This window comes from Manis javanica, chromosome 2, assembly GCF_040802235.1.
Source record: "Manis javanica isolate MJ-LG chromosome 2, MJ_LKY, whole genome shotgun sequence".
Lineage (NCBI taxonomy): Eukaryota > Metazoa > Chordata > Mammalia > Pholidota > Manidae > Manis > Manis javanica.
This window is the reverse complement of record NC_133157.1, coordinates 23690601-23717578: the sequence shown is the minus strand read 5'-3', so window position 1 is coordinate 23717578 and position 26978 is coordinate 23690601. Positions and strand designations below refer to the sequence as shown.

General features: G+C 43.2%; 1 long non-coding RNA gene across 4 annotated transcripts in view; it reads right to left on the bottom strand.

Moving 5' to 3' along the window:
* Positions 1-17945: 17945 nt before the first annotated feature.
* The window catches only part of LOC140847176 (uncharacterized), a 393974-nt gene continuing 384941 nt past the window's right edge, over positions 17946-26978 (bottom strand). For all 4 annotated transcript variants that reach the window (XR_012126880.1, XR_012126892.1, XR_012126889.1 and 1 more), the window contains 2 exons: positions 20698-20810; positions 17946-18368 (listed from right to left, as the gene is read on the bottom strand). This is a non-coding gene — a long non-coding RNA (uncharacterized lncRNA). The remainder of the gene's footprint in view (positions 18369-20697; positions 20811-26978) is intronic.

The window sequence follows — 26978 nt, the reverse complement described above, 5'->3', positions numbered from 1 at the left end:
AAGGGACGGGGCTGGGAGGGAGGAAGGGGCCACGTTATGAACGACCTTAAGTAAAGTGCTAAAGATTGTTGGCATGACCCAGAAGTTACTTGCTACTGAAATCTCAGCCATCTGTGTATCAAAGAAAGTCTGCAACCTGTAGCAGATTTTAAATCAAATGCCCCCAAACTGACCCTCAGAGTCCCAGGGCTTCATAGATGTCACTTACGGGCCAGCCAGTGTGATGGGTACACCAAGCAGAAGGGCTCTGTGTCCCACCATCTCCAGTCAGGACATCTCTACTTTCACCTGAATTGCATATTGTTATGCTGCCAAGAATTTTTCTGAAGAAAGGGCATTTCATCTAAAACAAGTAAAAACCAAACTCTTGTTTTTTTACAGATAAAACTACCAATTTACAATACTGCTATGAGGACCCTTCTGCAAGTAGCTAATATTAGACTCAAAACTATTTTGTTTGTGAAAGTGTGAATCTCAATTTGCATCTCCACGGGTACAAGAAATAGTACACTTCTATCTTGTCTTTAAATCAAATTAAATATGACTGTGAAGAGTCATTCAACCAAGGTAGCAAGAAACTGATCTCAGTTATGAGGGATAGCCCCCTTCTCCCCACAAGGCCTCATCAAAATCTGGGAGACTTCTTTGGTGCTCCCCGAGGAGGAGGGGTCTCTGATGTCCAGTCCATCACGGCCACCATGAACATCTTCAAAAAGTCTAGAGCAGCCCCTGAAGTCCAGCTGCTTCTGTGCCATATGAATAGGACTCTTTGCCACTCCAGTGCCCAAAATCCCACCTTCTACACAGACCAAGCAGTCAACAATAGTTCTTGGTTTGGCCATTTTGCTAGAGAACAAACCATGGCGGTGCACAAGCCTGGCTAATCACTGGACCCACGCCCCTTCTCCATCTCTGAGACGCCCTACCTACCCTGCTCAGATTTTCCATCTCTTCTCTCCATCAAGGAATATTTAGCATAAACTTCAGTGAAGGCTTTAGCAAAGGGCTATTTCCTACATTACAAAATTTCATGAGATGTGAAATTCATTAAAACTTGCTACCTGCTTAAAATAGAGGTTGAAGGAAAAACATAAGGAATATCACCACATGTTGACTTTTCAACAAAATAATATATAGGGGTTTGTCTTTAAATAACTGTATAAAGTGTTGATTTTTTTCTTTCTAATCACTGACTCATCTTCCTGGAAAACAACAATTCTGAATAATTGAAGAAATCACTTTGCTCAGCACTTGGTCACCCCAGGGACTCGTGACCTTTTTCTTTTCCATTTCAAATAGGGACAGAAGTCATCTGCCCAAGGGCAGCATTCACAGAAGCTCCCTGGGAGGGCACAAAGCATAGCACTGGAGGCCAAACTCAGCAGTTCCCGAAGGGGTTTCTCTTTCCTTCTGACCCAGGGATCAGAAAGGCACTCTGTGAGGCAGGTGACTATGAAAGTCTCTATTGTTATTCCAGCTCCTCATGGCCTCGGTGGGAATTCTGCCAGCTCTGCGAGCCTCTGCTCTTCTCCACTGCCTTGAGGGGCTGGAGTGCTGTGAGAAGTGGTGGACTCTCAGGAAGTGGCCCGTCTGCAACAGTGTAAACCCAAGAGCTATTCACAAGCTCCATTAAGAGCCAAACTGAAGCAGCAATACAAGCTGGGCAGACAGGAGGAACCCGGGTACAGCAAAGAACCTTGAAGACAGCACCAGCAGAGAACGAGCAGCTTCAGAGGGCTCCTGGCCATTCTGTGCAGGGGTGTGGTTTGGCTGTGAATGCTGCAGTAACAGGATCCTGATAGCAGCGGGGGGCTGATGGGAAGGCCCACAGCTCCTGGGACAGCTATGATCTGGCTTTATTTGGTGCTCAGGTGTCACAGGCTGTGTCGTCTTGGATGTGGGCCACCACAAACACTCCTGGCTACCGCCCTACCCCTCAGTGCACCTGACGGATGTGGGTGAGCTGGATTGTTGGTGGGCCACAGACAATGATCTCAATTAATAGAGCTAATTCTCTCAAATATCTTTAAATTATCAGATTAGGCCTCTTTCTCTTTCTATCTTCACATGGACCAGTGGGAAGGAGGCCATGGGCCAGACAAATGCCCTCCACTCCTAAAAGATGTAGGCTCTAAGAGCAAATGACACAAGAATAGAGAAGAAATCACCAGTGAATGAATGAATCACCGATGAATCACCCAACAAATCCCAGGGATTGATAGACATGCCCAGATTATCGATAAATGGTAGCTGCAATACTGTCGCTTCACATATGACTTTGTTAATCATTTTCAAGGAGAGGCTCCAAAGCCAACATTAGCACAACGAACACATGATTTTCAAAAGCACAGAGGAAATTCACATGTATTAACTAACTTCTACATGCCATGATCTTTAAATACATTGCCTCATTCAAACCTTAAAATATCCCTACAAAGAAAGCATTATCTCCATTTTTACAAAGGATGAGATGGTTGATTTGCCCAATGTCCCCTTTGGTAACCGATAGAACTGACAACGGGCACCCAGAACTTCTGACTCCAAATCAAGTGCTTGTTCCAGTACACCACTCTCCAGAAGGAGACCATCTCAAGGGAGCTATCATTTTAATACCTGCATTCAGATGTACTAGTTAGAAAAAAGCCAGTCCTATTGATTCATAGTCACTGTTTATAGAAATGTTCTAATTACAGCCAAGAGCCTAGAAAAACATGGACCAAACTACTCATTATCAAATCAGAATGGGAGCTTATTATGTCTCTCCCACAGAAGAGAATGTGATTATATGGCTGCCTATTTATTCCTCAAATCCCATCTTGAGAGCTGTCTTTGAAATTTGTGCAGAGTAGTTTCAGAAAAACCCCAAACTGCTCCAGCCTTGGTCCGAGGTTGACAACAGGATGCAGATGGACAGCAAGGCAGGTCTGGGTGGCCAGCCTTCCCCCTGGCAGGGTACAGGCACAGCAGCTCATCTGTGGTCTGTTAAGAGGATGGTGACTCATGATACCACTGCTTTATTTCAACCTCTGGAACCACAGGAACACATGAGTTAAAAATAGAAATGTCTGGTAGAACATCAGAGAGTTCTTCAGAGACCTGCATAGAACTCTCTATCTTACATAAAATTATAGGCAGCCAGAAAATCTCAGAGAAGACTACCCTGCTAAGCTCAACATCCTAGACTTATCTTGTAGGCAATGGGGCAGGCAGACATCCTTACCTACATTATGTTGAAAAATGTAGCTTCAGAGAATCTTCCATAAGGGTTCACCACATGCAAAGTTTCATGTGAGAGCAAGCCAGGTGGGAGGTTGAAGAGCCTATGGGAGGTGATTCATTTCATTCATTCATTCATTTTTCCTACACTTTCAGATCACCTGTTGATTCTGGAAATACTAAGATTACAATGAACAATACAGATAAGAGGTATATAGTCTCTTCCCTGAGTGCCTGGCACATAGTAGGTACTCAATAAATATTTACAAAATGAGAGTATGCTCTTAAAAGACAGATTTAAAAGAGAACGTAAGTACATGTTATTTACTACTATCAAAGGATTATATTCAAAGTGTTTCAGAGAAAGCTACTGAAAGGAAAGACCATTTGTTTTGGGTTTTGAAGGATGAATAGGAGTTTGACAAGCATCTAAGGGGGGAAAATAAATCCAGATAAAGAGAATGATATGCACACAGACATGCAGATGGGAAAGAGGATAGTGTGGGAGCACACTAGCATCCCTGTGACACAGGATTGTGCATGCATGACAGTAAATGAGGTGTGTAAGAGTTGCATCTGGAGAATTCAACAGGGGCATACCCTGCTTAGCTAAACAGCCTGGACTTATCTTGTAGGCAATGGGCAGACTCCTTACCAACATTATGTTGATGTAGCTTCAGAACAAAAACAAACATGGATGACTCAGTATAACCTATTAGCATTCCCAGGAGCCATGCTCAGCCCTCTCCTTGTGCCTGTGGGTGGGTATGATGACACCTGCCTGGTGTTATCACACACACATCTGACATCCACAGGGAATTTTTCTAAGCCCCATGGCATGGGAAAAGCTAATTCAAAATCTGGAAGGCAAAATTCTCCCATGCTTTTACTCACAATTGTGTTGTTTTTTCCCCCCTTTACATTCACATTGTTTTATTACTATAGCCACAGAATTACTCTTCTCTGCTATGTCTTTAGTTCTCCAACAGGGAAACTGTCACTGTGAACATCTCTTTCTCTGACTGGAAGATAATTCTACCTACATTTCAAAACCTAGTCAAATCCCACCATGCATTTTCTCCAGCAAATGTTTAATGGGCACTTACCTGACAGCTTCTGACCCATGCTGTGCAGCAGAGGTGGGCCACCTTGGACACTCCCACTGCCATCCTACACCCACCTCCTTCCAGACTCATACATGAACTAATCTCCTCGCCAAGTTCCTGCATACCACCCTCAGCTCACATTCACCTTGACACGCTGCACATTGACTCAAACCTTGAGTAAAGGTATCAAAAACATGAACAGTAAAAAATAATTAGAATAGAATAAGAATAGAATAGAATAGAATAGAATAGAATAGAATAGAATAGAATAGAATAGAATAGAATAGAATAGAATAGAATAGAATAGAATAGAATAGAATAGAGTAGGTGCAAGAAGTAGCAAATATTTATTCAGTGCTAACTCTGAGCCAGCTACTGCTCTAAGGATTTTCATACCTATTAACTCACAATGTGATAGACAGCAGCATAGAGACTTCAGTCAGCAGGGCTGAGCAGGAATAGGATGAGACAGAGCGGAGGGAGGCCAGCACCCAGAGAGGGGTCAGCAGCCCTCACCACTTTCTTTCACTATCACATAGCCTACTCAAGTCTCTGTCCAATAATGGTCTCTCGTCTTCTATCAACTAAAGATTTCGTTTCTATTCTAATTTTTATTCCTCTTCCCTAACAGAATCTGCAAAGAAGGGGGAACCTCAATCTTCCCACCCAAGAAAGTCTATTCTGTTGGAAGGGCATCAAATAATCACACAATGTTGTGAGGAGACTTTAATAAGCCCTGTCTCCTTAAAATAAATGTTGAAGGCAAGAGCAAGCCATTGAAGGTGTTGAGAAACAGAATAACATAATCCAGGTGGAGGTTTAGGGTTTGATGCAGAGGGTTTTTGGTTTCCCAGAGCATCTGGCTTCACATGCCAGCAGAACATTTTAAAGGAGAACTTGAAATGACAAGAAAATGATTACACCTGCTCAGGAGGATAGCACTGGTTCATAGTCACAGAGCTGGCATCACACCTGCTCTCCAGCGAGAGTTTGAAAGACTCTGAACATGTTGAATGAAAACCAGTCTGATCCATTCCCTTCCCTTCCCATACCCTTCACCAGGCTGGTAGGCAGAGGGAATTGGCAGTTTGCTAGCTCACTGAATGCTTGACCTGGAATTGCAGGGACTTCCCTTGTGCTCTCTCCATCCCACTTTGAATGTTCTTGTCCTTATGTCCTGCAGCCTTGTTGTTGTCTCCTGGGCACCCAGTTTTACTGATTGAACCAATGGCTTTCTTCACCCCCCAAACCTACTGACCACCCCTTCCTTTGCTCCCATTCTGACCACTCTTCCTCTAGTGGCCACTCCTTTCTCATTCTTTTAGACTTTCATTCAATAAACATTTAGCATTCATTCTGTACTGAGCACTCTGCTAAGGGATGGAGATACAATTGTTAAAGTGCTCTTTAGAGTTTCTGCCCTTACAGAATTCAAGAAGAAAAGTAAATAGGCAAGCAGACATGTGGAAGGCACTGTGAGGTCAGAGGCAGAAAACCATTCTCTAGTGTAGCATCAACTCCCAGGAACAAAAGGACCACAGAAATCACAAAGTTTAGATGAAAACACAGCAGATGCCATGAATGTGGGTGTGAATTTCATAGTCTTTTGACTCAAAGAGAATAGAATCTATAACTTTATTTGAATGAAATTTAATTAAAATGATGGCAAATTTAATAGTTTCTTTATGTAAACTTGGCCAGTTCAAAATAAAAACCTGGTCAGCCCAAGGTTTTCCTCTCCTCTCTTTTTTTCCTCTTCTTCTCCCAGCATAATCTAAGTTGGAGCGAAGATGGAGAAGTGGTGGGGAACTGCCCAGCACTTACGTGGAGCCATGTCTGAGCCTCAGCTGTGCTTCTGTTCTTCCCTGCCTGTCCCGTCACCCACCTGTGGCCATACTACCTAGTGCACACCTGTCATACCTGAGTCCCTCCTGCTGATTCTCCACTCTGTCTCTCAAAGCCCCAGACTCTATGTTTCTTGATTCTCTGCCTCCAGAGGTTGTAAAACATAGTTAATACTCAAACAATCTCTCTTCTGATTAGGACCCCTTTTACTTTTAATTTTCCTTTGTCTTAACATCTCCCCTCCATTTTAGGCCCAAAGTCTTATAAATGATTAACCAGTAGCCTCATCAAAACATTTTTACAACGAAACAGATAGAACTGACAATGGGTTCTATTCCTCCGAAGATGAACTCTGCTAAAACATATAACTAGGTACAGTTCTTTAAAAATGAACCTTTTTTCCTTTTATCCTGCTGCATGTAAAAAAAAGATTACGTCCAAAGTCTATTCTCTTCCCCTGAACAATGCAGCCCTCGAAGCATAAAGCCCACTTTTCAACCTTTTTGGATTTATTGAGACTTGTTTTGTGGCCTAACATGTGATTTATCCTGGAGAATGCTTCATGTGTGCTTGAAAAGAATGTGAATTCTGCATTTTTTGGATGAGATGTTCTATATACACTATTAAATCCATCTGGTCTAATGTGTTGTTCAAAGTCACTGTTGCCTTATTGATTTTCTGCCTGGATGATCTATTCATTGATGTAAGTGGGATATTAAAATTCTCTATTATTATTATATTACTATCAATTTATCCCTGTAATGTCTGTTAATATTTGCTTTATATATTTAGGTGCTCCTATGATTGGTGCATAAATGTTTATAAATGTTACATTCTCTTCTTGGATTGACTCCCTTGTCATTATGTAATACCCTTTTTTGTCTCTTGTTCCTATTTTTGTTTTAAAGTCTATTTTGTCTGAAATAAATATTGCTACACCAGCTTTCTTTTCATCTTCATTTGCAGGAATGTCTCTTTCTACCCCTTCACTTTCAGTCTGTATGTGTCTTCAGAGGTAGGCAGCACATAGATGGGTCTTGTATCATAATCCATTCAGCCACCCTATGTCTTTTGAATGGAGCATTTAGTCCATTTATATTTAAAGTAATTACTGATAGATATGTACTTACTGCCATTTGTTAATTGTTTTCTGGTTGTTTTATAGTTCTTCTCTGTTCCTTTTTTCTCTTTGTCTTTCCCTTGTGTTGTAATAGTTTTCTTTTGTGTTACATTTGAGCTACTTCTCTTCATTTTTTGTGTATTTATTGTAGGTTTTGGCCTGTGGTTACCATAGGTTCATATATAGTGACCTATATATGCTACAATTTATTTTAAGGTAATAGTTACTGAAGTTTGAATGCATTCTAAAAGTACTACATTTTAACCCCCTACATTTTATGCTTTTTTTGACAACATATTTTACAATTTTTAATTTTATGTATACCTTAACTACTTATTGTACTTATAGTTCATTTTACTATTTTTGTCTTTCCATCTTCACACTGGTTTTTAAATGGCTGATCCACAACCTTTATTATATATTTGCCTTTAACAGTTGGATTTTTCTTTCTTTTTTTTTTTTCTTGTTTCTAGTTATGGCCTTTTCTCTCCACTTAAAGAAGAACCGTTAACATTTCTGTAAGGCCAATTTAGCAGTGATGAACTTCTTTAGTCTTTGCTTGTCTTTATCTCTCATTCAATTCTTTCTGGGTAGAATAGTCTTGGTTGTAAGTTTTTCCCTTTCAGCATTTTAAATATATCCTTCTACTCCCCCTGACCTGCAAATTTCTCCTAAAAAGTAAGCTGATAGTCCTACAGAGTTTTCCTTATATGTGACTATTTGGTTTTCTTTTTGCTGCCCACAACGGATTCACTCTTTAATTTTGGTGAGTTTAATTATGGTATATCTGGGTATGGGTTAATATGAGTCCATCTTGTGTGAGACTCTGTGCTTCCTGGACTTAATTTCTGTTTCTTTCCCCAAATTAGGGAAGTTTTCAGCCATTATTTCCTCAGAAAAGTTTCCCGATCTTTTTCTCTCTCTTCTCTTTCTGGGATTCCCTACAATGAAAATGTTAGTATGCTTGATGTTGTCACAAAGGTCCCTTAAACTATCCTCATTTTTTAAAAATTCTTTTTTCTTTTTTCTGTACTGATTGGGTGATTTCCACTATTCTGTCTTTCAGATTGCTGATCAGTTCTTCTGTATCATCTAATTAATCTGCTGCTGGCTCCTTCTAATGTATTTTTTCCTTTCAGTTACTGTATTCTTCAGCTCTGATTGGTTCTTTCTTATAGTTTCAAACTCTTGGTTGAAGCTCTGTATTCTTCCATTCTTCTTCTGAGTTGGGTGGGTGTCTTTATGACCATTACTTTATTAGACAGATTACTAATTTCTGTTTTGGTTCAGTTTTGTTTTTCTGGGATTTTATCTTGTTTTTTTCATCTGGAACATATTCCTCTTTCTCCTCATTTTATTTCACTTCCCATGTTTGTTGCTCTGTACTAGGTAGAAGAGGTACTTCTCCCAGTCTTGAAGGAGTGGCCTTACATGGGAGTGTTCCCCTATGTAGACTGCATGTGCCTGGTGGCTTTGATTGACTGGCTGGGGCTGGGGTGGACATTGCTGGGGATTTCCAGGGCATTTTGTGTCTGCTCTGCCTTGACAGGCAAGCTGGAGCAGGCACGTGATAGAGGGTCCTGGGCACTCCATGCAGGTCTACCTTGGCAGGCCAGCTGGACCTGGAGTGGGCACAGGCTGGGGTGGCTGGAACTAGAGTGAAACCTTTTCTAAAGAAGCATTTTAGTGTTGGTTGTTTATTCAGTTGCCTCAGGTTCCAAGGTGATAAAAAAAATTATATGAATTATAAGGGTAAATTTTCCTACAGTTCCTTAACAGTGGTTATGAAAGCCCTTCATCCCACATAGACTATTTTGCATCTTTCCAGTGGTACATGTTCTACCAGTTGTATCACTATCATAATAAATTCAAAATAGACGTGAAGGACCTCGGGACTATCAGACCTTCTGGTTAGCCATGCCGCTGTTGTTCCTTTAGTACAGAAAATGGAAAGTTAGCTATATCTTTACTATTTTAAGACAGCATGTTTTTATGGGCTCATTTCCTTAAAAAACTAAAGATGAGTCATCAACCTAAATAGAGAAGAACTCAAGACACATCTATGGTTAGTCCTATGGTTAATTTAAAAACAGAAGGGACTATTCCTTTCCATATGTATCTCTTACAACCACACTCAGGCTTCCATATATATATCTGTTGACTGAATTTCAGGAGAGATGCTCTGTCTCTAGTCCCACCAACTCAATACATATTTAATTTGAACAAGTTATGCTGGGCAAGGTGGAGAGCTTCTTGTAAGAACAACTCTGGAGTAGAAAGAATCCTAAAGCCAAGGTCAAAGTAGGAGAGATGTTGCACAAGACAGGGTAAGGCAGCTTGACCAGGCTGTCAAGGTTTTCACCGAGAAACCAAAAGCTCTTTGGGCATCAAGACAGAGACAGAACAGCAGAGCATGCAGTAAAATCATGGACATGTGTGAGGTGTGAATTGCTGATGGGAATGGAGTCAGGGTAAAGGCACCTTGCTGAGTTCTCAGAGCACTGATCTAATGATGGCCCTACTGAATATATTTTACTTAGTGCCCAGGCTTTTATATGGCCTCTTCTGAAGGCATTTTGAAAGGCCAGTCTAACTCTCCACAGAAAAAAGAAGGAAAACGCATCTTACGTGTACTGAGTATGAAGTCAGTTTCACTCCTAGGGTCATGTGGTCCCCCCGACTCCTTATCCCTCTTTTCCAGGTCTGTGCTGAGCTATAAATATTTTAGAGAAGGGCTCCAGATAAATACAAACTTCTTGTTATTGGTGTAAGTTCAGAGCTCTAAGAAATGATGAACAAACCAGTTCCTTGTTCAGCTACACAAAACTCAGTGGTTGTGCTCCTGTTGCAAACTATGAGGTATGCAAGCAGTCAAACTAGGCTTTGATATATGACCTCTAAACAGTAAAAGTTTATGCTCCACCAACCCAGCAGTAACCCTGCCTTTCTGGATGGGAAGTAGGACATCTCTGATACTCAGTTCCCTGAGCTGTGGGCCCAAAACACCCATTTGTCTTTAACCATTTAGGGTGAGGAAATGGAGCGGGAAGGGGATTGTGTAAGTTTCATATTCATGATCCTACTCATTCCTTTCAAAGACAGGAATTATAGCATTACAATGATAATTATAAACCCATTTTACATACGATCCTTCCAAGGTCACACAGCTGTCATTGAGGCTTTAGAATTTGAACCCAAATACCAAACCGAACATCTACCATGCATTATGTTCCAAAAAACCCTGCCGAAAGGGCAGGGGAGAAGATGGGGAACATGACTTATTTGCTAATCCTGGAATATCAGGATATTGAAGATTTTCAAAAATAGTGCTAAAGTTTCAGTAGAATATGCGGTTCCTTTAAAGTAAACCCAGGGTAATGAGAAGCACTGAATTTGCTTTGTTAGGAGCCCTAATTTAGCTCTTCCAAAGTCTAGCTTTTTCAAATAAAATGGCATGCTAACAGCATTTTTGCTTCACTGCATCTGAATGGCCCTAATGTGGCAGTAGCCCAGAGGCTGCTGGGAAGAGGCAGAGTTCCCAGGCATGTCCAGTGACCCAGCATCGCCTTTCTCCTGAGCAGGACCTGCTGCTGCTGAGGCTAAGGATGAGTCAGTCTCCCTCCAAACCAAATGGTAGTTAAGAGAGGATGCATTTTTAGACTGCCGTGGTCTGGTATTCTGCTGGCAGCTTTTGAAAGCTGTCAGGGCTTTGCCAAGGGGAAAGGGAAGTAACTACCAACTATTGGTTGAGTGGCTATGGCAGACTAGACACTATGCTCAATGATCTACATACTTGGTGACATTCCATCTGAACAGCATCCTTGTAAGATAGGACTTCCTTGCCTCGTTTTTTAGGATGATGTCAGTGAGGTTCAAAGAGAAGAATTAACTTGTTTGAGGTCACCCAGCTGAGATATACAGCTTCTGGAAAATAGACTCCAAAGTCTATTTTAATCTTATTACACGAGTTCTTGGAAACCAAATTTTAATGCCCTTGGAATCTGCCACATGCTCTGGATTCTAGTTCCTCAAGAAAAGGGATGGAAATGATGGAGGCCCAGGCATTCCACATTAACAATGCCCAAAGCACATTGTTCTTCAAAATTCAATCCATGTCTCTTCTCCTTCAGGATTATACTCCTTTCTCAATAGGTAACTTGTGGAGAATGTTGTTTGTGTGTCCTCACTCATCCATGATAAGGTAAATACAGAAACTAAAAGTAAGTAAACATTCCTAGCTATAGCTATTGTAGAGAGTATTTTTTATTTTGGCAGTAAATCAAATGACAAGGTATTTGGGCTTGTTTTATGTATGTCCTCTTTCATTTTACTTTTCTATTAATTCACTTTTCACATAGTTTGCAAAAATATCAGTATGTAATGGATTGGAAAGTAAAGAAATAATATTGTTTCTTCATATTGAGTTTGAGAAGCACTGTCCCAAAGTTTGGGAGATCTTTGAAAGCAGCAACCATCTTTTAGCATCCGTCAAATGAATGCTTTGACATAGGTCTGGATAACTTAGTCTTGTCCACTAAAATAAGATATATACATTAGGGAAATGCAAATCAAAACCACAATAAGAAACCAATTCACACCCACCAGTATGCTACAATCAAAAACACGGAAAATAATAAGTGTTGGTCAGGGTATGGAGAAAGTGGAATTCCTGTGTATTGCTGATGGGAATGTAAAATGGTGCCACAGCTGTGGGAAATAGTTTTGGCAGTTCCTTAAAAAGTTAAACATAGAATTACCATATAATCCAGCAATTCCACTCCTATGTATTTACCCAAAAGAACTCAAATGAGGGCTCAAACAGATGCATGGATATCCATGTTCATAGTAGCATTGTTCACAATATCCAAAGGGTGAAAAGAAACCCTAATGTCCATTGATGGGTGAATGGATAACCAAAAGGTAGTATATACCTACAATGGAATATTATTCACCCCTGTGAAAAGATAAACTCAGACACATTAAAAACTTAAAGAGTTTGCAACATGGTGGACCTAATAGAGGGTATTATGTTAATTGAAATAAGCCAGACAGAAAAAGACAAATACCATGATTCACTTATATGTGGATTCTACAAAACAAATGAACAAATAAACAAAACTAAAATGGACTCATAAACATAGAAAAAAAAATCAGTGAGAATATTTGATGTCTTGATCTGGGTAATGGTCACATGAGTACATACACATATTGGAATGTTACAAGTTGTACACTAAGATTTGTGCATTTTTATGTACCTCAGTATAAAATTTTTTTTTTAACTTTAATAAAAGAGTTTGAGTAAAAATCTATTTGAATCAGGCAGCACAAGAAGGGAATAATTAGGAGTACTCCACTGAAAGAGCTAGGAAAAAGGCTTTTATAGAGAAGATGGGAAAGCAAAGCAAGGGAATTATTTGCTTGTCTATAGCTTAAGCAGTTACTTTATTTGAGGAGGCCTAGTTGGCTGTCTGTGACCAGCTGCCTTAACGTTTTGATTTCTTAACCTTAAGGCAGTTACAGGCTTAGACTTTAGTTTGCTTAGAGACACTGCTAAGGCATTAGAACCACCTCAGTTTAATGAGAGCCATCTTGTTTAGTTATTTAACACCCTTAAAAAGGAAGAAAATTCTGACACATGCTACAACGTGGATGAACTTTGAAAACATTACGCTACGATAAAGAATCCAGACGCAAAAGGACAAAATTGTATGATTCCACTTACATGAGGCACCTAGACTAGGCATGTTCATAGAAAGGATAATAGAGGTTACCAGGGGCTGAGAGAAGGGAGCAATCATATGAAGTTCCCATCTGGGATGATGAGAAAGTTCTAGAAAAGGAAATTGATATTGGTTGAACAACATTGTGAATATACTTAATGCACTAAATTGTATACTTAAAAATAGTGAAAATGGTAAATCTGTCTTATGTATGTTTTGCCACAATAAAAAGAGAGAAACAAATGGTATTTTCCCTCCTAGCCTACTTATTCCTAACTGCTGTCAGCATATGAGTTGTACTGAGCAGAGACTGGAAGGAAATGTGCAAAAGTGTTTGATGAGGAGCTTTGACATTTTCTGTGCTTTCCAATTGTTCTCTAGTGAGGAAGTATTCCTTTCGTGACTGGGAAATAAATACTTTGTTAAAAATTTTTTATTTGAATAGAAGGACTTGAAAACCTGTTTTTAAACTATGTTTACCCCCATCGGACCTGAAAAGTCTCTGCCTTTGCTATAGGCCATGGAGAGGCTGTTTTTCTATAGAGGCACCACCAAAACCAGATTGAGTCCAGCCACATTCTGTGCGTGTTCCATGTCTTGGGCTATTTTTCACACGTGTAGATGATTGGTGAAACCCCAAGGGCGCTTGTCTGGAAGATGTTGGCTCATAACTTCTAAGGTTAATTTAAGGCACATGTATTACTCTTCAGTCATCTGCCTTTGAAGTGGGCTTGCCACTGGGCTCACGTCAAGGTCTCCCCTGATGCTTCCTTGGTCTCCCGAAGTGACTTACTGCAGTTGGTGGCAGCACAGGCAGCATTTGGAGGGTGCAACTGGATGTGCTCATTCAGCAAATTCTAGTGAAGCAGCTCTTGGGTCCCAGACACAAGGGATGCAAGGAGCACTCAATGGTTGCTGCTGATGAGGAGCTCACAGTAGACGGGGGGGAGACTGATGAGTTAACCAAGAATAAATGGAATGTGACAGTCTTACTTAGGAAGCTGGCCAAGTGTAGTGAGGACACAGCCAGAGACTGCACAACTCAGGAAACCTTCCTGTGGCCACTTCATCTAAGGTGGAAATGCATGGTGGCCCTGTCCAATCTTTCTCTCCCACCCCACCCGTCTCTCTCTGTCACATCACCTGTGTAATTTCCCTCATTGTTAATAGCTTGTGCCATCCAGTTTATTTACTTGTGACTGGCCTGGTAGTGACAGCTGTGAAGTGCAGATGTGATGTCTCTCTCAGTCACCACTGTATGTCCAGCATCTACAACAGTGCTTAGCTCTGTGCAGTTTTCTACCCAGGAGCTGTTTAGGGACAGCAACCTGCATGGAATGGGAGTAGAACTTAAGCTTCATTTTAAGAAGCCCTATGTTGCTTCATCTGAAACAAGCCTATGTTTGGGTGATCACAAGTTTATGTGGCATGCCTTTGGTGGGGAGACTGTTAGAGATTAGGGAAAAGCAGCTCAAGACATCTTCCTCCTAGCTGTCCCCTTGTGACAACCACTGTCCCATAGCCTCTTAGAATTCCAGAGGGGCTCATTTATTTTAAACTTCCAATGTAACTTCAAATGAAGCAATGCCAGAAAGAGATTACAAAAATTATGCTGCATTTTAAATGTTTGCATGTAATAATTGAATGCTTTAAAAATGAAATGCAATGCTATTCTGTTTGTCACAGAATAATTTAGGGTTGTTGTTTTTAATTGAATTATAGTGCATCTGGGACATTGTGTTCTAGCAGTGGGACACAAATTTACAATTGTACCACAAATGGCTTCTCTTAATCCTGTAGGTAACCTCAGTTGGAGAAAATGCTTCAAGCCTCAATTTTTCCACACGAGGCCTATGCCAAGCAATCTCCAGGTCCCACCCCTGACATAGAGTAACTACTTACCAATTGGCTTATAAATAAAAGCTGAATGAATACATGAATGAGGGAATAAAGGAATGAATTTAAGAAAAGTGAGTATATGGGTTGAATCTACAAAGGCAAGCAGCGTTCCCAGAAGCTGGCAGTAGGAAAATAAACAGCATTGTAGGATAAGGGGACAGGTGTGCAAAGGTATGGCATTGACAAATAGAATTGCGTGTTCTGGGAACTGCAAACAAGACACAGGTGCAAACAATGCAGATGGCACAGCGCAATCTCCAGTGCGACAAGTAGCCAGGGGCCAGATCCACTGAGCTTTGGGAAGAGGGTGGAAATGATGGGGAGACACTGAAGGCCTTTAAGCAAGACAGCAAATATGATCCTATTTGCCTTTTAGAAAGATCCTTCTGACCCCACTGTAAAGTAGGGGCCAGCCAACCATGGCCTGTGGGATAAATCTGGCCTTCCACCAGTATTTGTAAATACAGCTTTATCGGGACACGGCCACGTTCATTTGTGGATTGTCGATGGCTCACTGCAATGGCAGAATCAAGGGGCTGTGATGGAGACCACTGGGCCCTCAAAGCCAAAACAAATCACCACTGGTCTTTTACAGAGTTAAATTGCTGCCCCCTGGTCTCTGGGAAGAAAGAGGAGAAAGTGAGATCAGAGGCAAGGAGACTAGTTAGGAGCCTGCCAGGAGCCAGTAGAGGGAGGATGGAGGCAGATTCAGGAGATGTGCAGGGAGCAGAATTGTCAGGGCTCAGTGTTTGGTGGGGAATGGAGGAAAAGGGTTTGGATGACTCCCTGTTTCTCCACTGGGGGACCAGACAGAGGCTGCATCACTCTTTGATAAAGGGGAACAGGGCTGGGGACAGGGAAAGAAGATAGTGACTTGGGTTTTCAACATAGTGAGTCTGAGGCCCGCTGGGACATATAGGTGGAGATGTCCTCCAGGCAGCCAATGGAGAGCAATCTGGAAACACAGATGTAGCGCCCTCAGCACATTCCAGGAGGCAGTTAAAGCAGTAGGAGGAAGCAAATACACCAAGAAGAGCTGTGGATTGAGGATGGAGCTCTGGGGGTACCCAGAGCTCAGTTCGGGGCAGACAGAAGCACAAGAAGCCCACAGCCTGGGGAAGGCTACCTGCTACCCAAGAGCCTGGTACCCTGCTGCCTCCACCCTCAACTACCAAGACAAAGGGGACTCGGGGCTGTGGGGGGAACCCTCCTCTGCCTTCCCACTCTAGGGACACCATCATGTCCCCCTTAGAATGGCCGCCATCCTGAGAGGCCTGCGGAAATTTAATCTTTTTCTATTTATGACCCCAAGCATTTCTCTCAGGCCCCATCATAGTGATGCCAACTGCCAGGATGCAGAGCAAACTGCTCAGTGAGGGGCTTGGGAGCCCACAGTGAGGGACCAGTTTTCTCTCTTTTCACCCAGGCAACATAATGTCATCTGTTCTATCTGTTCAGTTAAAAACCTCACTATACATTTTCTTCCAGAGACATTTCAGTCAGGCCCTTCTCCCCAAGATCATTACTGTAGCTCTGGGCTTACAGGGATCATAAATATATGCCATATATACAGATAGATAGGTACATGCATTCTCTTATAGGTAATTTCTTCCTTGCTTCTTCTTAGCTTCTGGAGGTGGCCAGCAGTCCCTGGTGATCTCTGCCTTGCGGCTGAATCATTCCAATCTCTACCTCTGGCATCACATGGCATTCTTCCCTGGTGTGGGCATGTCTCCGTGCCTTCATGTAGCCTTCAGTTCTTCTTACAAGGACTCCACTCATACTGGATTGAGGGTCCACCCTAATGACCTCATCTTAACTTGATGGCCATTTCCAAGACCCTACTTCCAAATAAGGACACATGCACAGGTACTTGGGGTTAGCATATCTTTTTGGAAGATACAGTGCAACCCACCACAGGCCCTATTCATTTAAGGCTCAGTCTAATATCTTTGGAGAGTGTTCCCTGATACCCCAACCAAATGGAGCCCTTCCTTCCCCTGCTCACCTCCACCTTCTAGTACTGGTCTTACACTGTCTCACAGATGTGTTAATTTGGAGAAAAGGACCAAGAGAAATGGGTTGTGCAGGGAGAAGAAAACACCAATTTGGGCCCAAGATACTACTTTACACTTGCATAGCCTCTCATAGGTTAGAGTTGATGCATTCCTTCTTGGCCCAGCCTGAAACTCTGCATGGTGGTCTGGCCTGAGGAAGTCTCTCCGAATCCAGAATTGAGTGGGGGCACTGGCACAAACTCACCACAGCTGGCTGGGAAAGCCCTAGCTGACAGAGGCCCCCTGGGCCCCTCTGTGGTGTGTGCCTCAGCCTGCCTGCCAGCCAAGGCACATACTCCGGCTGCTTTCTCTGAATAGTGCTGAATCCAGACCAAGGGCTCTTCAAGAGCAGCACGTGGCTTGGCTGAGTCAGGCCCACTTCCTTTCCCCACCCTGGTGTTCCCAGTTTCCTGCAGCAGCCCGACCAGCAGGCCCAGGCTGCTTTTCCACTGACATTCCTGAGCCACCCCAGCTGGCCGAGATGTATACCTGCAGCCTTGCCTCCAGCACTGCAGAGACTCTTGCTGCCTCTTGACATGCCAGCCGGTAACCTGGGCTGAATTCTAGATCCCACAGATGTCCAAGCTGCAGCCATTATTCAGCCCAGCTCACAGGGTGGAAGGGTGCTATTAATAAGGAAATCATCAAAACAAGAAACCTTTGTGTTCCAAATCCCAGCTCTGTCCTTTAGGTGAAGCTCAGGCCTTGGATAAAGTCATATAGGTCTCTATGCCTCTGTGATCGATCTCATGGCAAAGTGGGTCTAAGGACGATCTCCTTGCAACATTACTGGGAGGCAGTCCTGTTAAGAACATGGGTTCTGAAGGAAGGCAGCCTAAATTCAAACACAGACCGTCAACTTGGAGTGAATCACTGATCCCATCAAGCTTTAATCTCCTGCACTGGCCTGTTATTTAGTTAAGACAGCTATTGAGTTTCCCATGGCTGCCCTAACAAATTATCACAAACGCAGTGGCTTCAACAACACAAGTTTATTTGCTTAAGAGTTCTAGAGGCCAGAAGTCCGAGATCAGGTGCACTGGGCCAAACCAAGGTGTCAGCAGAGTTGTGCTCCCTCCAGAGGCTCGAGGGAAGAACCCATCTCCTGTTCCTTTCAGCCCCTGGAGCTGCATTCCTTGCATCAGGGCCATGCTGTCAATCTTCAAAGCCAGTAGCATCTTCAGATCTCCCTCTGCCCCCATGATCACATCATCTTCAGCCTTCTGTTGGCCTCCCACTTATAAGGACACGCCCGACAGCACTTAGGGCCACCCAGAATAATCCAGGAAAGTGTCCCTATCTTAACATCTTTAATCATACATGCAAAGTCTCTTCTGCCATATAAGGTAACATTAGCAGATTCCAGGCATTAAGACCCAAATATCCTTGGCAGCCATTATTCAGTCTACAATACAACATTAAAAAATATATATAGTATGTGTAGTATGGTACAGATCCCTCAGAAAAACCCCTGCTTTTCTGCCTCATGGAAGAGGCAGAAGCATCCAGAAGGGTAGGGAGCCACTCAGGAAGATCAGGTCATCAACTATTTACCAACTAGATTTGAACTACTTCAGTATTTTAACACCTAGCCATATCAGCTGAGTATGAGGCCAGATATTCGTTAATATGTCAGAGAAGGATCATCATGATTTGATTCCACAACCCAGATCAAGTACCCAGTACAATGTCTGGCATACCATAAGTGCTCAATAAGTGCTAGTTATTAATACTGTTATTAGTAGTGACATGGTACCTCCCAGGGGCCTGAGTTCTGTTCCAAGGGTCTAATTCCACCAAAAGACAAGAGCTCTCCCACCTCCAGGCCGCCCCTCTGCTGTCCTGGCAGGCAGCACAGAGACCACAGCACACCTGGGCACTTGCTCCCTTGGCTGCCAGGGGTCCCCATCTTTCCTAACTTCCTCCACCCTTCTCCCTGGGCTTGCTCATTCCCAGCTCTCCAGATTCAGGACTCAAACTATCTTCCGCAGTTGGCACTCCAATCAGGAAGTTGGACGGACATGCCCATTCATCAGTCCCCAAAGAATAAATTTGCCCAAAAGAACAAGTTATGTTTCCCACTTCCTCATCTACATATTCTGTGCTGTGGCCAAGAACATGCCGGATGCTTCCAACTGCCTGGGAGGTGGCCAGACGTCACGAGCCTGGAGTCTACACACTAGAGCCCGGCCCTCACACTTGTGAGAAGTCTCCTGCTTGAAGAGCCCTTACACTAAGCTGACTGACCAAGACTGGAAGAGGGTTCCAGGCCCTCCCCATTCTTGTGAGCTAACTGAACTTGTTCCAACTATCCAAGCACTAGGCAATAAGGCAACAGGCAACTGCCTTCTCAAGAAAAAGGCAGATGCAGGCCTACTGGAATCCTCTCTACAAGGAGGAGGGTTCCAGGCTTCCCTCTGTGAGAATGGCCAGTTAGTCTTTAAAGTTTAGCTCTCCAGTTACCCCTTCATATATATATTTTTTCATCTAATAATGAGAGTGACGATCCTGGGTCAGAACCTTTGCCAGGCTCTGGAAATCCATACTCAGCGATAATGGCTACTGGTGATTAAATGCTTATTACGTGCTAAAGAGAATTCTAGAAGTTTATATCAATCCTCTAGTAATAGTAAGATGCAGAAATGGAGGTTGACAGAGGTTCACTAACTTATAAATGGTCTTCTATTCAGGATGTCAAAGTCTTGCTTTGTTTTGCTTTTCCCTACAATACCATACTGCCTGTAAGGGGAAAAAAATAATCCTTGCAATCAGAAGGTTCTATCTACTGGGATCATGCTTCAAATTAAATAACTGCCCCCTCCTACCGTCTGGGCAAGGTGGTAGGAGCGTGGAAAATAAAGGACCTCTCTCCTAGGCCGGAGGGCAAGACAAGAGATAGTAACATCCACAGAACCCCGCACTGTGCACATTGGGAAATGGAATCCCTGAGAGGGGCCAAAGACTCCCCAAGACCCTGCAGTGAGTTTATAGAAGAGCTAAGGCCGGAGCAGCGTCCTGCAGCCCAGCTCACACAAGCTCTCCCCACTGCGCCTTCCCACTACCTGGGCCCCCAGGAAAGTGAAGTTGGGATTAGAGTTGCCAGATGTAGCAAAAACCAGAACAGGGTGCCCAGTTCAATATGAACTGCAGATAAACAACAAATACATTTTTGTAAAAGTATATCCCAAGCAATTATTTGGGCTGTAGATATGCCAAAAATTTATCCATTATTTTGATATAACATTCACATTTAACTAGTCTCCTGTATTTTATTTGGCAACTCTGGTCGGAACGGACCCCTGGGCAGTTAGGGTTTGGGAAGGGGAGGGTTGAGGGTGAGCAGCATCCAACCGTTGGTTGCTTTCCAGCTGATTATGTGAAATGCAGAGAAACGGTCTAAGGAGGCAGAGCAGGAGGAGGACAGGGGAGAAGCCTGGGGGATGCACCGTCAGAGGCCACAGGTCCCAGCTGGTCTGAAGGTCCGCAAAAAACCCTCCAGAGAGGGCAAGGGTCAAGCACCGACCGACAAATACAGAGACAGGAGCACACAGGAGGCAGAGCAGAGGAGGGAGAGAGGGGTGTAGGCCAGGAGAAGGGCTTCCAGAGGACAGTTCTCAGAAGCAGCGCAACTCTTCCAGCAAGGAGTGGTCGCTGGAAGGATGGCGTAGTGGCGGCAGGGGCATCCCAGGCAGAAGCAACAGCTCAAAAATACCTCCTGACCTTGTTATACCCACCCTGTGCTTTCCGTCACATCAGCACCACTTCCCAGGTACGTGACCTGGACACATTCACGAAGCATTTCTGAGTGTTGTTCTGTATAAAGTTGGAGTCACAAAGCTGTTCATATCTGATAAGAAAACGAGAATACAACCTGATGAAGTTAATATAAATGCTTGCTTATATTGCAGCAAATGCTCACCAAGTGTCTATTGAATGAATGCTATTTTCGTATTTCCTTGCTCTCTCCATCAAAACACACCAGCGTCTTAAAACAAATCCCATTTATGAATTGAGTCTGCTGCTGCTTTATCACTCCTTGTGCTTCCAGTTTGAGAAGAGGATAACTGAACGACTTGTGGCTGTGAAGGGGCCGGGTTCCCCAGGGTCCCTCATTTCCATTGTCACTTTGGGGATCTGCTTTGGTTCTCAGCAGCACACTGGCACTGCTCAATAATTTCCTGGAACAGTAATTTGTAGGAAACAGTCCCTCAAGTGCATAAAAGTTTTGAAAGATGAGGTCAAATAAGGATTATTGCTTTTAGAAAGTGCCTTAGACAAAGTTGCAAGTCACAGGTGGGGATTGAGACAATAGGAAGCCAAGAGCCAAGGAGAAAGAAAGGGAGGATGGAGGCGGAGGGGGGGAGGGGATGGGGAGGAGGAGCTGGCCGTGCTTGGAGCTGGTCACTCTCTGCTTGCAAGTTGGCACCTTTGGGACTAAGGTGAACGATTTAAGCTGCCTAACCATTTCCTGACCTATAATAAGAAAGGACTCTCTTTACAGATGGGTTGACCTGATAATAATTAACCTGCTATACACTGGCAATTTTACTAAGATTTATGTAATGCCTTATGGTATACATAGTACATTCTGATCTGTTATCCTATTTGAAGCTCCAGTGACTCTGAAGTGGGCAAAATAGTGATTGCAATCCGTGTTTCATATTAAAGCTCAAGAAAATAAGTGATTTTCCCATTATCAACAGCTAGTAAATGGCACAGCTAACTGCTATTGGACCAGTCACTGTTCTCTGTGACCCTGGTATCCTCAGAACACCTGCTGTGGGGTAGTCCTTGCAGGATGTGCTGTGACAATGACATCAGCCAAATACCTGGTTCCTGCCTTCATGGAGCCTACAGTCTATTGCATAAGACAGACACTAAGTGAATAAGCATGCAACTAAATGGGAAATTTCACACTATAGTAAATGACACAAGGAAATAAAATAAGTCTCTTAGAGATAAAATAGAGGGGAGATAACTGAGATAGGAAAGGGTGTAGGAGGAGGCCCTTCTGCTGAAGGAAAGTATACACTGAGACTTGAAGTGTGAGTGTAATTTAGCCAGACCCAGAATGAGGCATTCAGGGCAGAGGAAGGAGCATATTTGAAAGCTCTAAGGTACAAAACTACATGGACTCTACCATGATCAGAGCGTATTTTTTCAAGGGGGAGAGAAATGTGAAATTAGGTGCAGAATTAAACAGGGTAGCTCAGCGGTCCTCAACCCTGACGCCATCTAAGAATCACTGGGGAGGAGATCGGAAAAGTACCAGTGCCTGCACCCCACAGGTGAAGATGGTCTGAAGTGGGCTCTGGACAAAAGAATTTTTAAATAGCTCCCCAGATGATTCTAATGTACAGCCAACACTGAGAACCCCTAAGCTCTACCTTTGACAACAGGATGAGGTGTTTCAATTTTCTCCTAATAGGAAGAAATTGAACATTTTGAAGCAGGAGGCAAGGCAACATCAGATTTGCTTTTTTAGGTGATCACCCAGGCTGTATGGAGATCAAAAGCAGGGAGGCGAGTGTCAGACTTTCAATAGTGCAGGTGAGAGATGCGGAGGCTGGGACTGGGGTGTTAGCAGTGGGGATGGAGAAAAGCAGAAGGAGCCAAGATATGTAGGAATGGTAGAAAGCAATGGGTAATGTACTTGTGTAGGACTCCCTGAGACATGATTTCCAAGACTGTAGCATTTCTGAGATAATCATCTGGGGGGACTGAAGTACCATTTATTGAAGTCAAGAAATCTGGAAGAAAAGTGAGGCGGGTGTGGTTTTGCATCGGTTAGGTTTGAGATGCCTGTGAGGCTGCCGAGTGGAGCTGTCAAAGAGGCAGTTGGATGCATAATTCTGGAACTCCAAAGAGGTCTGGGCATCTTCACAGATACATGCACATGAATGAGACTGTTTAGGGAGCACAAGAAAAATGAGCAAAGGAGAGAGGATCCCAAGTCCTGAGCATCTCCAATGGTCAAGAGGTAGAAAGATCAAGAGGTGCTGATGAGGGACTGAGAAAGGAGGGAGGGGAGAAAACCCCGTGAGAATCCAATGGAGCTGGAGACAAAGGAGCGTGAGGAAAGAGGGCAGGGACCAGAGGGGTCACTGAATGCGGCTGGGATGGCAAGTCAGACCGAAGGCTGACGCAGTCCACGGGGTACGGCAGTGCGGACACTGTCAGTTCCTTGTGAAGGAGCAGCTTTGGCTCAGTGATGGGGGCAGAAACGGAAGCGAGTGGGGAGCGGTCTAGAGAGTGAATAGGTGCCCTAGGAATCAGCAGCGCCGTTGGTATTGTTAAAAGATAAACGGAGTCAGATTAAAATGTTTCAGTTTATTTGAGCAAAAATCTCTCTGAATCAGGTGGCCGCACACCTCAGGTGGTTAGGGGCACTCCAGCCAGGAGCTCGGGGAGTGGACTGAGAAGAGAAGGCGGAAAGCAAAGCAGGCATTTCACTGGCTGCAGCTTACACATTTGCCTTATTGGGAAAGCCTAGTTGGTGACTGGTTGTGCTTAGGTTTTGATTTCTTGTCCTTGAGACATTTACAGACCTAAGTTTTGATTTTCTCAAATAGCCTACACAGTCTAACAGCCTCCTCATCAAATTAGTTTAACAAATTGTCGGTGGGAGATAGTTGCACGGAAAGCAAGGAGTTACCTGGAAGCATGATTCTTGAAGCAGTGTTTGTATTTGCGAAAGAACAACTTAAATGCGCATCTAGAGCAGAATGGAAAATTAAACTGAGGCAAGGGAGGCAGCTATCCAGTGCAATGGTTAAGGGTAAAGACCCTGGAGTCAGACTGTCTGGTTCGAACCCTACGTTATCCACTTACTTGCAGTGTGACTATAGGCAAGTCACTGAACCTCTCTGTGCCTTAATTTCCTCATCTGTAAAAGAGGACTAATAATAGACCATCTGCTTCACAGGAGTGTTTTAAGGATTAAAATAAGTTAAAATACATAAACTAAGTTAAAATAAACAACCTGAATTAATGAACACCAATTTATGACTCAAGAGTCTCAGGATAATTTTTACCACTCCATTTTACAGCACAAGACAGCCCAGTGAGGGGAAAGCGGCTGGCCCACCTCCCTAGAGGCTGCAAGCCTGAGCTCCAGATGCTTCCAGAACCAAGCTCCTTCACCGGATCTCTTTGCACCCCCATCACAAACTCAGGTCTTATATTTTTAATGGCTTGATAAGGCAAAATGCTTAGGAAGCAACACAAATATCACTTTTAAAAAAATCATCCAAAACACAAACTAGCATCAAACAACACTAATAAATGAAATCTGACACTCATGGGTCATGGATCTCATCTTTGAAATAAAAGACTTAAACTAGAAAAAAAAAATCTTAGGCTAGAAATGGGATGTTTTTGTCCTTCACAGTTATTGAAGGTTGGACAGCCTTCACTTTGGTGACCTGTTTGCTTACTTTTTTGTTAAAATACCAAGTAGTCCAGGTTCAGCCTCAATTGAAGCAGCCTTGTCTCCTTCCTCACCCCCCTTTCTCATTCCCCTGGTTTACTCCACTTCCTGATTTTTTCTTCCCAACCTTAGAGACTCAGTTGGCTTGTCTGGGGACCCAGAAGCATCCCACCCTTTCTAGCTGCTTCTAGATGCTGGCCTTCAGCTCCCATCCACCCTGAGAACAGACAAATCTTTGAAAAAGGCCAATCTGCGGGCTCCTCTTGCCACTGACTCCCATCAGGGTCTCCCTATGATCCTCAGAAGGAAGTCCTCAGCATGGCAGGCCAGACCCTCCGCAACTCGGGGGGCTCCCACCCCGCCTGTGGCTCTGATCCTCCTCACTTCCATTGCAATCCCGGCACTGGGCCCTCTCTCACCTCCCAAGCCTCATGGGGGTTTCCCTGTCTTTCCCCTCTCTTCATCCATTCATAGCTCCTGCTCTCCCTTCAAGTTCTCCATCCCCAAGGAGCCTTCCCTGGGACCCCTGAGCAGACCACCCACATACTCCTCCGTGAGCTGGCTGCCCCTCTGGGCATCCACAGCAGCACCCTGCATTTGTATCTATCTACAGCACATATCACCCCCATGCTGTGGCTTGTTTCTCTCTCTCTCTCCACTAGCCTAGGAACTCCTCGAGGACAGAGACCACTTCTCATTCCTCTCTATGTCCCTAGCGGTCTGGAAAGTGCCCAACACAGACACAGTATAGACTCGATGCATGGCTGAATTTTATTCTAGGACCCTGGAATTTGCTTCATAACTGGGGAAAGACACAGAAGTTAGGACTTCCTGCTTTTTCAAGATTTCTAACTGTACCCAGTAAGGCACTGAACATATATTTGCTACATGTTTTTGAGGTACTAAGAAATTTGTCCTGTGTGTAACTGCATTTTTAACAAAAGGCGTATGTTTATGTTTCCCATGTAAGATAGTTATAAAGACTCCACATTGTTTAATTCCATAGACATTATGCTGCTCACTAGTTACTAAAATAATTGGGAATGCCTCACAAAGATGACTTAATTCCACAAATGAGTTGCCCTCAGGTAAATATTTACTTCTAAATGCAATTTTGTTTAAAAAAAACCTCTCAGAACACTTAAAGCTCACATGATGCATAGGTTGTGTGGTTATTAAATCATTATTCAGAGGGATGATCATGTTTTAAATAAAGAGAAATGTGTTTACAAAGCATCAAACACTTAGGGCTACTTCCATGCCAGATCTTAAGGAGACCACAATTCTCTTGATTTCTGACATTAGCCTTTATTTCTCTCTCTGTCTCTCTCTCTGTCTCTCTCTCTGTCTCTCTCTCTCTCTCTCACACACACACACACACACACACACACACAGACACACACATGCACATACACACACACACAAGTCATAGGCAAGTCCAAAATAGAGCCATGATCTCTTACCTTCTCTCCATCTCACTGTTCCAACCCTGGTAGATGACCACTTACATGGACCCTTAGATCAGACTTTGACATCTAATTTGACTCTCGTCATCTTTCCATCCATTTTCTGCACAGCAGCCAAGTGAACTTTGCAAAATTTAAACCATATTATAATACTCACATTTTAAATGCCTTCCAATGACTTCCCAAGCTACTTAGAATAAAATTTCAAACTCCTTACCACGGTCAAGAAAGCTCCACGTGACCCAGTCACTGTGGACGAACCTCACTCCTGACGCACACTTTCCCCTTAAGCTCTCTACGCTTCAGCTGCCCTGGGCAGTTCTTTCCACCTTGCTCACCCAAACCAGGTGGATGCTGACTCCCAGGAATTCTGCCATTCCTTCTCTCTAGCATGCTCTTTCCCCAAATCTTTGCATGGCTGACACTGTCTCATCAGTCAGGCTTCAGCCAGAATTGCTTCTCATGAGATTTTCTCTTCCTACCACTCACTTATCACCATACCACAGAGCTGTCTTTTGTTTTTTCCACAACACCTACCTCATACTTTTTGAATTTAGCTTGCTTCATTGTCTGTCTTTGATTGTTTGACTCCCTTCCCCAACACTTTGAATAAATATCTCCATGAGAAGAAGGACCTAGCTTGGCTTGTTCGCAGCAGTATCCCCAGGGCGTTGAATGGCTCCTAGCCCATTGTAGAATGCTCAATAAAATTTGTTGAATGAATAAATTAAGACATGACCATTCATAAGCCATTTTCCTTTCTCCTCCAGCTCTCTTAGGATATCTGTATAATTACTGATAAATAATGCACTGCCTAACTTTTTAGATAATGGCACATAAAAACAGAACACTTCATGCAAATAAAAAAGAATAGTCTTTCTAGCTAAAAAGCGATCTCTGGGTGTGAAACAGTTTCCCTAATGATAGGGCTCCAAGGTTTCTGTTTTTGTAAGAAATTTTTAGTAAGTATATAGCTAATAAACGGTCAGAGCATAGTTGAATTTTACCAGTGTATAATCACTTCTGTTATTTTTAGCCTTAATTTTCAGAGTACAAGAAAGAAGAGTATGATGTAACATTCTCACTTCCTCTCCTTCTGACGGAGGTCTTAGCAAGTGAA